The 14869-nt window shown below is 37.4% G+C and overlaps 1 pseudogene; it reads right to left on the reverse strand.

Annotated features, from left to right (window-relative positions):
• Positions 1-11713: 11713 nt before the first annotated feature.
• LOC117078082 lies at positions 11714-12391 on the reverse strand (annotated as a pseudogene).
• Between the last annotated feature and the right edge of the window lie 2478 nt (positions 12392-14869).

Genomic DNA, 14869 nt, shown 5'->3' on the forward strand with positions numbered 1-14869 from the left:
CGGTATTGATGGAACATATCTCACAATAATAAGAGCTATTTATGACTAACCCACAGCCAATACCATACTGAATGGGCAAAAACTGGAAGCATTCCCTTTGAAAACTGGTGCAAGACAGGGATGCCCCCTCTCACCACTCCTATTCAACATAGTGTTGGAAGTTCTGGCTAGGGTAATGAGGTAAGAGAAAGAAATAAAGGGTATTCAATTAGGAAGAGAAGAAGTCAAATTGTCCCTGTTTGCAGATGACATGATTGTATATTTAGAAAACCCCATAATCTCAGCCCAAAATCTCCTTAAGCTGATAAGCAACTTCAGCAAAGTCTCAGGATACATAATTAATGTGCAAAAATCACCAGCATTCTTATACACCAGTAACAGACAAACAGAGAGCCAAATCATGAACGAAGTTCCATTCACAATTGCTTCAAAGGGATAAAATACCTAGGAATCCAACTTAAAAGGGATGTAAAGAGTCTCTTCAAGGAGAACTACAAACCACTGCTCAGTGAAATCAAAGAGGACACAAACAAATGGAAGAACATACCATGCTCATGGATAGGAAGAATCAATATCGTGAAAATGGCCATACTGCCCAAGGTAATTTATGGATTCAATGCCATCCCCATCAAGCTACCAATGAGTTTCTTCACAGAATTGGGGAAAACTGCTTTAAAATTCATATGGAACCAAAAAAGAGCCCACATTGCCAAGACAATCCTAAGTCAAAAGAACAAAGCTGGAGGCATCACGCTACCTGACTTCAAACTATACTACAAGGCTACAGTAACCAAAACAGCATGGTACTGGTACCAAAACAGAGATATAGATCAATGGAACAGAACAGAGTCCTCAGAAATAATACCATACATCTACAGCCATCTGATCTTTGACAAACCTGACAAAAACAAGTAATGGGGAAAGGATTCCTTATTTAATAAATGGTGCTGGGAAAATTGGCTAGCCATAAGTAGAAACCTCAAACTGGATCCTTTCCTTACTCCTTATACGAAAATTAATTCAAAATGGATTAGAGACTTAAATGTTAGACCTAATACCATAAAAACCCTAGAAGAAAAGCTAGGTAATATCATTCAGGACATAGGCGTGGGCAAGGACTTCATGTCTAAAACACCAAAAGCAACGGCAACAAAAGCCAAAATTGACAAATGGGATCTAATTAAACTAAAGAGCTTCTGCACAGCAAAAGAATCTACCATCAGAGTGAACCTACAGAGTGGGAGAAAATGTTTGCAATCTACTCATCTGACAAAGGGCTAATATCCAGAACCTACAAAGAACTTAAACAAATTTACAAGAAAGAACAAACAACCCCATCAAAAAGTGGGCAAGGAGATGAACAGACATTTCTCAAAAGAAGACATGCATATAGCCAACAGACACAAGAAAAAGTATTCATCATCACTGCCCATCAGAGAAATGCAAATCAAAACCACAATGAGATACCATCTCACACCAGTTAGAATGGCAATCATTAAAAAGTCAGGAAACAACAGGTGCTGGAGAGGATGTGGAGAAATTGGAACACTTTTACACTGTTGGTGGGATTGTAAACTAGTTCAACCACTATGGAAAACAGTATGGCGATTCCTCAAGGATCTAGAACCAGAAGTACCATATGACCCAGCCATCCCATTACTGAGTACATACACAAAGGATTATAAATCATGCTGCTATAAAGACACATGCACACATATGTTCACTGCGGCACTATTCACAATAGCAAAGACTTGGAATCAACCCAAATGTCCATCAGTGACAGACTGGATTAAGAAAATGTGGCACATATACACCATGGAATACTATGTAGCCATAAAAAAGGATGAGTTTGTGTCCTTTGTAGGGACATAGATGCAAGTGGAAACCATCATTCTCAGCAAACTATCGCAAGAACAGAAACCAAACACTGCATGTTCTCACTCATAGGTGGGAACTGAACAATGAGATCACTTGGACTCGGGAAGGGGAACATCACACACTGGGGCCTATTATGGGGAGGGGGTAGGGGGTAGGGATTGCATTGGGAGTTATACCTGATGTAAAGGACGAGTTGATGGGTGCTGATGAGTTGATGGGTGCAGCACACCAACATGGCACAAGTATACATATGTAACAAACCTGCACGTTATGCACATGTACCCTAGAACTTAAAGTATAATAATAATAATAATAAAATAAAATAAAACAAAATAAAATGCCCCCAAGGGTAAAAAAAAAGGGGGGGGGGCTCAAGAGTCATCCAGGTAGGAGACTTTTTGTAATCCTTACCACAGTTAATCAGGAATAGAATGCCAAGAATACTACACAGCAAAAAAAAAAAAAAAAAAAAAAAAAAGGAAATGAACTATTGATACTCAGTACAACAGTGACAAATATCAGAATAATTATGCTTAATGAAAGCAAACAAGAGTATATACCGCATACTTTCATTTATATAAATTTCTTGAAAATGCAAACTCATATTTAGTGACAGAATGCAGATCTAATGTTGTCTGGAGTAGGGAACAAGTGTAGATAGGGTCAGGAGGGAGAGATTACAATGGAGATTAATGGAGATTAAAAAGGAGGAGACTTTTGGGGTTGAATCCTATGTTCAGTATATTAATTGTGGTGATCACTTCATAAGTATATTCAAATGTCAAAACCTATCAAACTGTATACCTTAACTTTATGCATTTACTGCATGTCAATTGTAACTTAATAAAGAAGCTGTTTTTTAAAATTCAGGAATTAAAAATAAATTATTAATAGATAATAGGGTGTGGGGAATAAAAAAACAAATTAACACTGATGATATACAAAAAGTATAATACAGTATAATAAATTATGATTTAATATCAAAATTCAAAGCTAGTTTAACATTTTAAAATTAATCAATGTAATCCACTTCGCTAATAAGGAAAAAGTGAGAAATCACATGTGGCAATTTTGATAGATGCAGAAAAGAACAATTGGTTTAAAGTCTTAGCAAATTAGAAATATAAGGGAACTTTCTTAATCTGATTGAAAATATGTATCTAGAAAATCTATAGAAAACATCTTAATCAAGGGAAAATTATTGAAAGCGTCCCTTGTGTGATTGGGAATGAAACAGAATGTCTGGTACCACCACTTGCAGACAGCTTTCTATTTGTAGTTTTAGTGCAATAAAGCAAGAAATATAAATTTACAGCATAAGGATAACAAAAAAGAAATAGAACTTTTATTATTAGTAGATATCCTGACTTGTGATGTGAAAAATGCGAAGTATTTACAAACAATATTAGATTTAGTAAATAAATTTAGAAATGTCACTTGAGAAACGATCAATATTAAATATCAATGCATTCCATATCTAACAAAAATCAACTTTAAAATATGTATTCAATAACTTAAAAACTTCAAATAATTAGAAATAAATGTAACAAAAATATATAAGATCTCTACAGTGAAAACAATGAGGTTTATTGAGGAAAATAAATAAGACCTTGATAAATAACGGAATAGATCATGCTCATAGATTAGAAGACTCTAAATTGAAAGGTATCCATTACCACCAAATTATTTTAGAGATTCAATAAAATTTCTGTAAAAACCACAATATGTGGTTTGTGGGAATTGATAAGCAAATTACTAAATTTGTATTGAGATACCAGTATCTGAAAGTAGCCAAAGTGTTCTTGAAGATGAATAACAATGCCAGAAAGCTTATATTACCTGATCTCAAAATCTGTTTTAACACCATAATAGTTAAAGCGGTATGACACTGGTGTGTTAATAGACAAATAGATCAATGGAAATAAATAGTTAAGAAATTGACTCACAAATATTTATGTTTTATGACAAAAGTAACACTGAAGTATAGTGAAGAAACAATGGTCTTTGCAATAAGTAATGTTTGATCTATTGAGTAGTTACAATAAAACAATGTAGATAAATCCCTAATTCATACTGTTCACAAAGAGTAATTCTGCATGTGAAAGGTATTATATTTATATATATCACACATATATACATATACTATATATATTTATATACACACACGCTCACACACATATAGGACAAAGGACATGTATCCAGAGGATAAAGAACTCTCATTAATCTATTTATTTATTTATTTAGTTAGTTAGTTATATTATCTCCCATATTGACATTTATCACATTAACATTTCTGGCAGAAACAAGTAAGAAGATTAATCACTGAATTTACATTGACAAGGTTCGTTTTGATTCATTATCCAATTTGGAAAAAATCAATATTGATCAAGTGATTAAAATTAAAAAGCATCTTTTCCTTGTTACATATAATATTTTTAACTAAAACTCTAAGCAGGAAACAGGTGCAAAATCCAACTGCAGGTTTGTTTTAATTGACCATGACATTGACTTTTTGTTTACATTTTATTTATTTATTTATTTATTTATTATTATATTTTAAGTTTTAGGGTATATGTGCACAACATGCAGGTTTGTTACATATCTATAATGTGACATGTTGGTGTGCTGCAGCCATTAACTTGTCATTTATGTTAGATATATCTCTTAATGCTATCCCTCCTCCTTCCCCCATCCCATGACGGCCCCAGTGTGTGATGTTCCCCTTCCTGTGTCCAAGTGTTCTCATTGTTCACTTCCCACCTATGAGTGAGAACATGCAGTGTTCCGTTTTCTGCTCTTGTGATAGTTTGCTGAGAATGATGGCTTCCAACTGCATCCATGTCCCTACGAAGAACATGAACTCTTCCTTTTTTATGGCTGCATAGTATTCCATGATGTATATGTGTCACATTTTCTTAATCCAGTCTGTCATCGATGGACATTTGGGTTGGTTCCAAGTTTTTGCTATTGTGAATAGTATCACAATAAACATACGTGTGCATGTGTCTTTATAGCAGCATGATTTACAATCCTTTGGGTATATACCCAGTAATGGGATGGCTGGGTCAAATGGTATTTCTAGTTCTAGATCCTTAAGGAATCGCCACACTGTCTTCCACAATGGTTGAACTAGTTTACAGTCCCACCAACAGTGTAAAAGTGTTCCAATTTCTCCACATCGTCTCCAGCACTTGTTGTTTCCTGACTTTTTAATGATCACCATTCTAACTGGTGTGAGATGGTATCTCATTGTGGTTTCAATTTGCATTTCATTGATGGCGAGTGATGATGAGCATTTTTTCATGCGTCTGTTGGCTGCATAAATGTCTTCTTTTGAGAAGTGTCTGTTCACATGCTTTGCCCACTTTTTGATGGGGTGTTTGTTTTTTTCTTGTAAATTTGTTTGAGTTCTATGTAAGCTCTGGATACTAGCCTTTTGTCAGATGAGTAGAATGCAACAATTTTCTCCCATTCTGTAGGTTGCCTGTTCACTCTGATGGTAGTTTCTTTTGCTGTGCAGAAGCTCTTTAGTTTAATTAGATCCCATTTGTCAATTTTGGCTTTTGTTGCCATTGTTTTTGGTGTTTTAGACATGAAGTCCTTGCCCATGCCTATGTCCTGAATGGTACTGCCAAGTTTTCTTCCAGGGTTTTTATGGTTTTAGGTCTAACATTTAAGTCTCTAATCCATCTTGAATTAATTTTCGTATGAGGAGTAAAGAAAGGATCCAGTTTCAGCTTTCTACTTATGGCTAGCCAGTTTTCCCAGCACCATTTATTAAATAGGGAATCCTTTCCCCATTTCTTGTTTTGTCAGGTTGTCAAAGATCAGATGGATGTAGATGTGTGGTATTATTCCTGAGGACCCTGTTCTGTTCCATTGGTGTATATCTCTGTTTTGGTACCAGTACCATGCTGTTTTGGTAACTGTAGCCTTGCATCATTTGAAATCAGGTAGCATGATGCCTCTAGCTTTGTTCTTTTGGCTTAGAATTGTCTTGGCAATGTGGACTCTTTTTTGGTTACATATGAACTTTAAAGTAGTTTTTTCCAATTCTGTGGAGAAAGTCATTGGTAGCTTAATGGGGATGGCATTGAATCTATAATAACCTTGGGCAGTATGGCCATTTTCATGATATTGATTCTTCCTATACATGAGCATGGAATGATCTTCCATTGTTTGTGTCCTCTTTTATTTCATTGAGCAGTGGTTTGCAGTTCTCCTTGAAGAGGTCCTTCACATCCCTTGTAAGTTGGATTGCTAGTCATTTTATTCTCTTTGAAGCAATTGTGAATGGGAGTTCATTCATGATTTGGCTTTCTGTTTGTCTGTTATTGGTGAATAAGAATGGCTGTGATTTTTGCACATTGATTTTGTATCCTGAGACTTTGCTGAAGTTGCTTATCAGCTTAAGGAGATTTTGGGCTGAGATAATAAGGTTTTCTAAATATACAATCATATCATCTGTAAACAGGGACAATTTGACTTCCTCTTTTCCTATTTGAATACCCTTTATTTCTTTCTCCTGCCTGATTGCCCTGACCAGAACTTCCAACACTATGTTGAAGAGGAGTGGTGAGAGAGGGCATCCCTGTCTTGTGCCAGTTTTCAAAGGGAATGCTTCCAGTTTTTGCCCATTCAGTATGGTATTGGCTGTGGGTTTGTCATAAATAGCTCTTGTTATTTTGAGATATGTTCCATCAATACCGAATTTATTGAGAATTTTTAGCATGAAGTGCTGTTGAATTTTGTCAAAGGCCTTTTCTGCATCTATTGAGATAATCATGTGGTTTTTGTCTTCGGTTCTGTTTATATGCTTGATTACATTTATTGATTTGCGTATGTTGAACCAACCTTGCATCCCAGGGATGAAGCCCACTTGATCATGGTGGATAAGCTTTTTGATGTGCTGCTGAATTCGGTTTTCCAGTATTTTATGGAGGATTTTTGCATCAATGTTCATCAGGGATATTGGTCTAAAATCCTCTTTGTTTGTTGTGTCTCTGCCAGGCTTTGGTATCAGGATGATGTTGGCCTCATGAAATGAGTTAGGGAGGATTCCTTCTTTTTCTATTGTTGGAATAGTTTCAGAAAGGAATGGCACCAGCTCCTCCTTGTACCTCTGGTAGAATTTGGCTGTGAATCCATCTGGTCCTGGACTTTTTTTGGTTGGTAGGCTATTAATTATTGCCTCAATTTCAGAGCATGTTATTGGTCTATTCAGGGATTCTACTTCTTCGTAGATTAGTCTTGGGAGAGTGTAAGTGTCCAGGAATTTATCCATTTCTTCTAGGTTTTCTAGTTTATCTGCATAGACATGTTTATAGTATTCTCTGATGGTGGTTTGTATTTCTGTGGGGTCGGTGGTAATATCCCCTTTATCACTTTTTATTAAGTCTATTTGATTCTTCTCTCCTTTCTTCTTTGTTAGTCTTCCAAGCAGTCTATCAATTTTGTTGATCTTTTCAAAAAACCAGCTCCTGGATTCATTGATCTTTTGAAGGGTTGTGTCCCTATCTCCTTCAATTCTGCTCTGGTCTTAGTTATTTCTTGCCTTCTGCTAGCTTTGAATGTGTTTGCTCTTGCTTCTCTAGTTATTTTAATTGTGATGTTAGGGTGTCAACTTTAGATGTCTCCTACTTTCTCTTGTGAGCATTTAGTGCTATAAATTTCCCTCTACACACTGCTTTAAATGTGTCCCAGAGATTCTCGTATGTTTTGTCTTTGTTCTCATTGGTTTTAAAGAACATCTTTATTTCTGCCTTCATTTCATTATGTACTCAGTAGTCATTCAGGAGCAGGTTGTTCAGTTTTCATGTAGTTGAGCGATTTTGAGTGAGTTTCTTAATCCTGAGTTCTAGTTTGATTGCATTATGTCCTGAGAGACAGTTTGTTATTATTTACGTTCTTTTACATTTGCTGAGGAGTGTTTTACTTCCAACTATATGGTCAATTTTGGAATAAGTGTGATGTGGTGCTCAGAGGATGTATATTCTGTTGTTTTGAGGTTGAAAGTTCTGTAGCTGTCTAGTAGGTCTGCTTTGTGCAGAGATGAGTTCAATTCCTGGATATCCTTGTTAACTTTCTGTCTTGTTCTTCTGTCTAATGTTGACAGTGGGGTGCTAAAGTCTCCCATTATTATTATTATTGTGTTGGAGTCTAAGTGTCTTTCTAAGTCTCTAAGGACTTGCTTTATGAATCTGAGTGCTCTTGTATTGGGTGCATATATATTTAGGATAGTTAGCACTTCTTGTTGAATTGATCCCTTTACCATTATGTAATGGCCTTCTTTGTCTCTTTTGATCTTTGTTGGTTGAAAGTGGCATGTTTTTGCATTGATTGGTACCAGTTGTTCCTTTCCATGGTTAATGCTTCCTTCAGAAGCTCTTGTAGGGCAGGCCTGGTGGTGACAAAATCTCTCAGCATTTGCTTATCTGTAAAGGATTTTATTTCTCCTTCACTTGTAAAACTTAGTTTGGCTGGATATGAAATTCTGGGTTGAAAGTTCTTTTCTTTAAGAATGTTGAATATTGGTCCCCACTCTCTTCTGGCTCGTAGAGTTTCTGCAGAGAGGTCCGCTGTTAGCCTGATTGACTTCCCTTTGTGGGTAACCCCATCTTTCTCTCTGGCTGTCTTAACATTTTTTTCCTTCATTTCAACTTTGGTGAATCTGACAATTATGTGTCTTGGAGTTGCTCTTCTCGAGGAGTATCTTTGTGGCGTTCTTGTATTTCCTGAATTTGAATGTTGGCCTGCCTCACTAGGTTGAGGAAGTTCTCTTGGATGATATCCTGAAGAGTGTTTTCCAACTTGGCTCCATTCTCCCAGTCACTTTCAGGTACACCAATAAGACAGAGATTTGGTTTTTTCACATAGTCCTGTATTTATTGGAGGTTTTCTTTGTTTATTTTTACTCTTTTTTCTCTAAACTTCTCTTCTCACTTCATTTCATTCATTTGATCTTCAATCACTGATACCATTTCTTCCAGTTGATTGAATTGGTTACTGAAGCTTGTGCATTTGTCATGTAGTTCTCGTGCCATGGTTTTCAGCTCTATCAGGTCATTTAAGGACTTCTTTACATTGGTTATTCTAGTTAATCATTCATCTAATCTTTTTTCAAGGTTTTTAGCTCCTTTGCAATGGGTTTGAACTTCCTCCTTTAGCTCAGAGAAGTTTGATCATCTGAAACCTTCTTCTCTCAACTCGTCAAGGTCATTCTCCATCCAACTTTGTCCTGTTGCTGGCGATGAGCTGCACTCCTTTGGAGGGGGAGAGACATTTGATTTTTCGAATTTTCAGCTTTTCTTCTCTGTTTTTTCCCCATCTTTGTGCTTTTATCTACCTTTGGTCTTTGATGATGGTGACGTATAGATGGGGTTTTGTGTGGATGTGCTTTCTTTTTGTTAGTTTTCCTTCTAACAGTCAGGGCCCTCAGCTGCAGGTCTGTTGGAGTTTGCTGGAGGTCCACTCCAGACCCTCTTTGCCTGGGTATCAGCACCAGAGGCTGCAGAAGAGTAAATATTGCTGAGCAGCAAATGTTGCTTCCTGATCATTTCTCTGGAAGCTTCATCTCAGAGGGGTACCCAGCCATGTGAGGTGTCAGTCTGCCCCTACTGGCGGATGCCTCCTGGTTAGGCTACTCAGGGACCAGGGACCCATTGAGGAGGCAGTCTGCCCATTCTCAGATCTCAAACTCCATGCTGGGAGAACCACTACTCTCTTCAAAGCTGACAGACAAGGACATTTAAATCTGCAGAGGTTTCTGCTGCCTTTTGTTTGGCTATGCCCTGTCCCCAGAGGTGGAGTCTACAGAGGTAGGCAGGCCTCTTTGAGCTGCGGTGCGCTCCACTCAGTTTGAGCTTCCCAGTCACTTTGTTTACCTACTCAAGCCTCAGCAATGGTGGGTGCCCATCTCCGAGCCTTGCTGCCGCATTGTAGTTAGATCTCAGACTGCTGTTCCAGTAATGACGGAGGCCCCATGGGCGTGGGACCCTCCAACCCTGGCACCAGATATAATCTCCTGGTTTGCTGTTTTCTAAGACCATTGGAAAAGTGCAGTATTAGGATGGGAGTGACCTGATTTTCTAGGTGCTATGTGTCACGGTTTCCCTTGGCTAGGAAAGGGAATTCCCTTACCCTTTGCACTTCCTGGGTGAGGTAATACATCGCCTGCTTTGGCTCTCACTCAATGGGCTGCACCCACTGTCCTGTACCCACTGTCCAACACGCGCCAGTGAGATGAACCCAGTACCTCAGTTGGAAATGCAGAAATCACCCGTCTTCTGTGTCACTCATGCTGGGAGCTGTAGTCTGGAGCTGTTCCTATTTGGCCATCTTGGAACCGCCTCCCACTATCTGTTGTTCACATTTTTAAAAAGTCATTATTTATATAATTATTTAATAACGTATGTTCTTTTGAGCAGAAAACTGCAAATACATTTGTGAGAATTATACTCCATAGTAAATACCTATGTACTTATACTGAATTCTTGTGTCACTAAGAACCTTAACCCTATTCTAAGACGTCTTGAAACTCACAACTATCACTTTTTGGAAATATTTTTTCATATTTTGGCCAAGAGCTGAAGGGATTCTACTCCAAAATATAAGGCTAGAATTCAAACTTCCAGCACTCCCATCCCCAGTAAACACAATTATGAATATTCAGTATCTAAGGTACCTCTTAGATTATCAACATTTCAGAGTTATGTTTGATAAATGACATTTGAACAAGAATAACTAATATAGAAATAATCAGCTGAATTTATACTCCTGAAGCCTCTTCATCTTTAGTCTTTATACTTACTGTGTTTTCCAGGAGAAATTAAAGAAAAAGGTTACACTAATTATTTGTCAAGCTCAGTTCCAGATACCTGCTTAAGACTTGCAGTTTATGCAGAGGCAAACCATTATCCTCTAAAATTACACCACATTACTTCTTGTAGAACTAATAGTAAAATACATCAATCCAAATCTTATGAAAGCAACACGTTTTGAGGAGTAACTAGTATATAAAAATTTTAATATCAGTGGTTAAAATATAAAAATTATTTTTAATTCAAAGTATGCAACAAATGAAACCTACAGAAACCAGATTTTTCCCATCGCAATCCATTGCTGTACCAAATAATATTCTTTTTTTTTTTTTGAGACGGAGTCTCGCTCTGTAACCCGGGCTGGAGTCCAGTGGCCGGATCTCAGCTCACTGCAAGCTCCGCCTCCCGGGTTTACGCCATTCTCCTGCCTCAGCCTCCCGAGTAACTGGGACTACAGGCGCCCGCCACCTCGCCCGGCTAGTATTTTTGTATTTTTTTAGTAGAGACGGGGTTTCACCGTGTTAGCCAGGATGGTCTCGATCTCCTGACCTCGTGATCCACCCGTCTCGGCCTCCCAAAGTGCTGGGATTACAGGCTTGAGCCACCGCGCCCGGCCACCAAATAATATTCTGAAAACACATTCCTTCAGTCATTAAGCCATTCTAAAGTCCTTTGTTTCTGAGACAGAGTATCACTTTGTCACCCAAGTTGGAATGCAGTGGTGCCACTTTGACTCACTGCCACCTTGGCCTCATGGGTTCAAGCTATCCTTCTGCTTCAGCCCCCCAAGTAGCTGGAACTACAGGCATACGCCACCATGCTGGGCTAATTTTCCTACTTTTGGTAGAGACAGAGTTTTACCATGTTGCCCAGGCTGGTTTTAGACTCCTGAACTCAAATGATCTACCCGCCTCAGCCTCCCAAAGAGCTAGGATTACAGGCGTGAGCCACTATGCCAAGCTCGTTATAAAGTTCTTAAAATACAAAAGAAATTAAATCTGTAAGAAAGTCTAGTAGACTAGATGCTGTTGTCAAGGCTTGTATATTGGTTGTTATGCTTTCAGTACATTCCACACCATTTACCTCCACTCATGCCACCTTGCCTATAGTAACCTCCACTGCCTTCACCACCATGGCCATAAACTCCCAAGCCATCAGAAGCACCATATTTTCCATGTAATTGCTCCTCATTTTCATTTTTACAACAGATCCATAAACTCTTTGGTTATTCATTCCATCTCTGCTGTGGCCTCCCATTCCAGAACCTCTCATTCCAGAGCAGAATTCAAGAATAGTTTCATTTATCAATGTTGCATTTTTTTTTTTCATGTTTAGACACGGCAACTACTGTATCTTGGTGTGTCACAAACTTTATATCTACTTCTGTTGCTCTGCCTTTAGCTTCAATATCAATATGAATTCGTATTGGATTTAGTGGTGAGAAGAAATTAGCAATGTTATCTTCAGTTGCACGAAAAGGCAACCCTCTAATATATAAAAGAAATGACCACCATGAAAACCTGAACTTGCAGCACTAGCTCTGCCATAGCCATGTCCTCCCATACCTCTTCTATCTATCATTCTGTCATCAAAGCCATTATTTCCATAGTCATAATTACTATAGCCACCATAGTTATGAAAACCTGCATAAACAGCATCATTCCATTACATCCTCATCACATTCTGTTATACATACTTTCACATCCAACTCTATAATAAACCTTTCTGTCTCCTGTTGATCTATCATATGGCCCCAATCACTGTTAAAAACAAATAGGCAAAAGACTTCCATGAAAAAGGACTTTGTGCAAAAGAGGGTATCCAAATGTGATGGAGTGCTCCATTTCATTACTTGTTAGGGAAATGTAAATTAAAACAATGAAACCGCATATCCACTAGAATGGCTAAAATAAAAACATAAAAAAAAAAATGATGCTAAATGTTGGAAAGGATGTGGAATTCCTGGAATCTCAAACACTCTTTCTGGAAATACAATTGGTAAAATGACTTTTTAAAAATATTCCAATGTAAATACTAAAGCTGGACATAATCAGACTCTGTCTTCTAGCAATTCTAGTCCTAGCCATATACCAACAAAAATGTACGTATATGTGCACCAAAAATTATGTGCAGGAATATTCATAGGAGCACTATTTTTAATAGCCAAAGACTAAAATCAATTCAAATAGCCAAAACAGTAGAATTGATAAATACATTATAGAGTCTTCATATAAAGCAAATAAATTAATGCTGTAGGTGAAAAATATCACAAAAAATATTCAGATACAAAAGTGCTAAAACTATATAATTCTATCATTATGAAGTTCAGAAACAGATAAATCTAATTTATAGTGAAATAAGTCATAATGATAGTTACTTTTGAGGAGGATCATATCAGTGTGATTGTAGATTGGGTTGCTTTGGGCCCAACTCTCTAGTCTGATATTACACTATTCTACCTTTTGCTTACTATTCTCAAACTCATTGATCCTCTTTGTGTTCCTTGTATAAGTCACACTTCTCTAGAAGGACAGAACTAATAGGATAGATGTTTATATAAGGGAGAGTTTATTAAGGAGTATGGACTCACACGACCATACAGTGAGGTCCCACAGGAGGCCATCTACAAGTTGAGAACCAAGGAAGCTAATTTGAGACCCAAGGCTGAAAAAGTTGGAGTCCAATGTTTGAGGATGGGAAGCATTCAGCATGGGAGAAAGATGTAGGCTGGGAGACTAAGCCAGTCTAGACTTTTCGCATTCCTCTGCCTGCTTTTATTCTGACTGTGCTAACAGCTGATTAGGTTGTGCCCACCCAGATTGAGTGTGGGTCTTCCTTTCCCACACCACTGACTCAAATGTTAATCTCCTTTGGCAATACCCTTACAGACACACCCAGGAACAATACTTTGCATTCTTCAATCTAATCAAGTTGACACTCAATATTAACCATCATAAGTCCACCCCTTATCAACTTGAACCCATACACATCTCCTGAGAACACACATAATCTTCAAATGAAGACAATCATAAGGTCATAATTACACCTAACATAATACAACCATCCTTCATAAAACTGGAAATGCACCAATCTCCAAATGCTATTACATAAAGTTAATAACATTTAAATGCTGGTATGAAATGAATAAATCTTTTGTCACATGATAAAGAAAAAAAGAAGTGAAATGATATATTCTTAGTATAACTGTATACATGCACAAACATGTTTCTAATAAAATAAATAGGACATTTCTTCTATGGTTTTTATGGTTTTGGGTTTTACATTTAAGTATTTAGTCCATCTTGAGTTAATTTTTATATAAGGTGTAAGGAAGGGGTCCAGTTTCTGTTTTCTGTATATTACTAGCCAGTTTTCCTAGCACCATTTACTGAATAGGAGATCTTTCCCCATTGCTTGTTTATGTCAGGTTTGTCAAAGATCAGATGGTTGTAGATGTTGATGTTATTCCTGAGGTCTCTGCTATGCTCCATTAGTCTATATGTCTGGTCTGATACCAGTACCATGCTGTTTTGGTTACTGTAGCCTTGTAGCATAGTTTGAAGTCAGGTAGCCTGATGCCTCCAGCTTTGTTCTTTTTGCTTAGGATTGTCTTGGCTATAAAAGGTATTCTCTGATTCCATATGAAATTAAAATAGTTCTAATTTGGTGAAGAATGTCAATGGTAGTTTGATGGAATAGCACTGAATCTATAAATTACTTTGGTCAGTATGGCCATTTTCATGATATTGATTCTTCCTATCCATGAGCATGGAATGTTTTTCCATTTGTTTGTGTTCTCTCTGATTTCCTTGAGCAGTAGTTTGTAGTTCTCCTGGAAGATGTCCTTCACATCCCTTGTTAGCTGTATTCCTAGGTATTTTATTCTCTTTGTAGCACTTATGAGTGGGAGTTCATTCGTGATTTGGCTGTCTGCTTGCCTCTTGTTGGTGTAAAGGAATGCTTATGATTTTTGCACATTGATTTTGCATACTGAGACTTTGTTGAAGTTGCTTATAAGTTCAAGAAATTTTTGGGCAAGGATGATGGGGTTTTCTAAATATAAAATCATGTCATCAGCAAAGAGAGATAACTTGACTTCCTCTCTTCTTAGCTGAATATGCTTTATTTCTTTCTATCGCCTGATTGCCCTGGCCAGAACTTCCAATATCCTG

The sequence above is a fragment of the Trachypithecus francoisi genome, unplaced genomic scaffold (assembly GCF_009764315.1).
Source record: "Trachypithecus francoisi isolate TF-2019V2 unplaced genomic scaffold, Tfra_2.0 Lachesis_group6, whole genome shotgun sequence".
In the NCBI taxonomy this organism is placed as follows: domain Eukaryota; kingdom Metazoa; phylum Chordata; class Mammalia; order Primates; family Cercopithecidae; genus Trachypithecus; species Trachypithecus francoisi.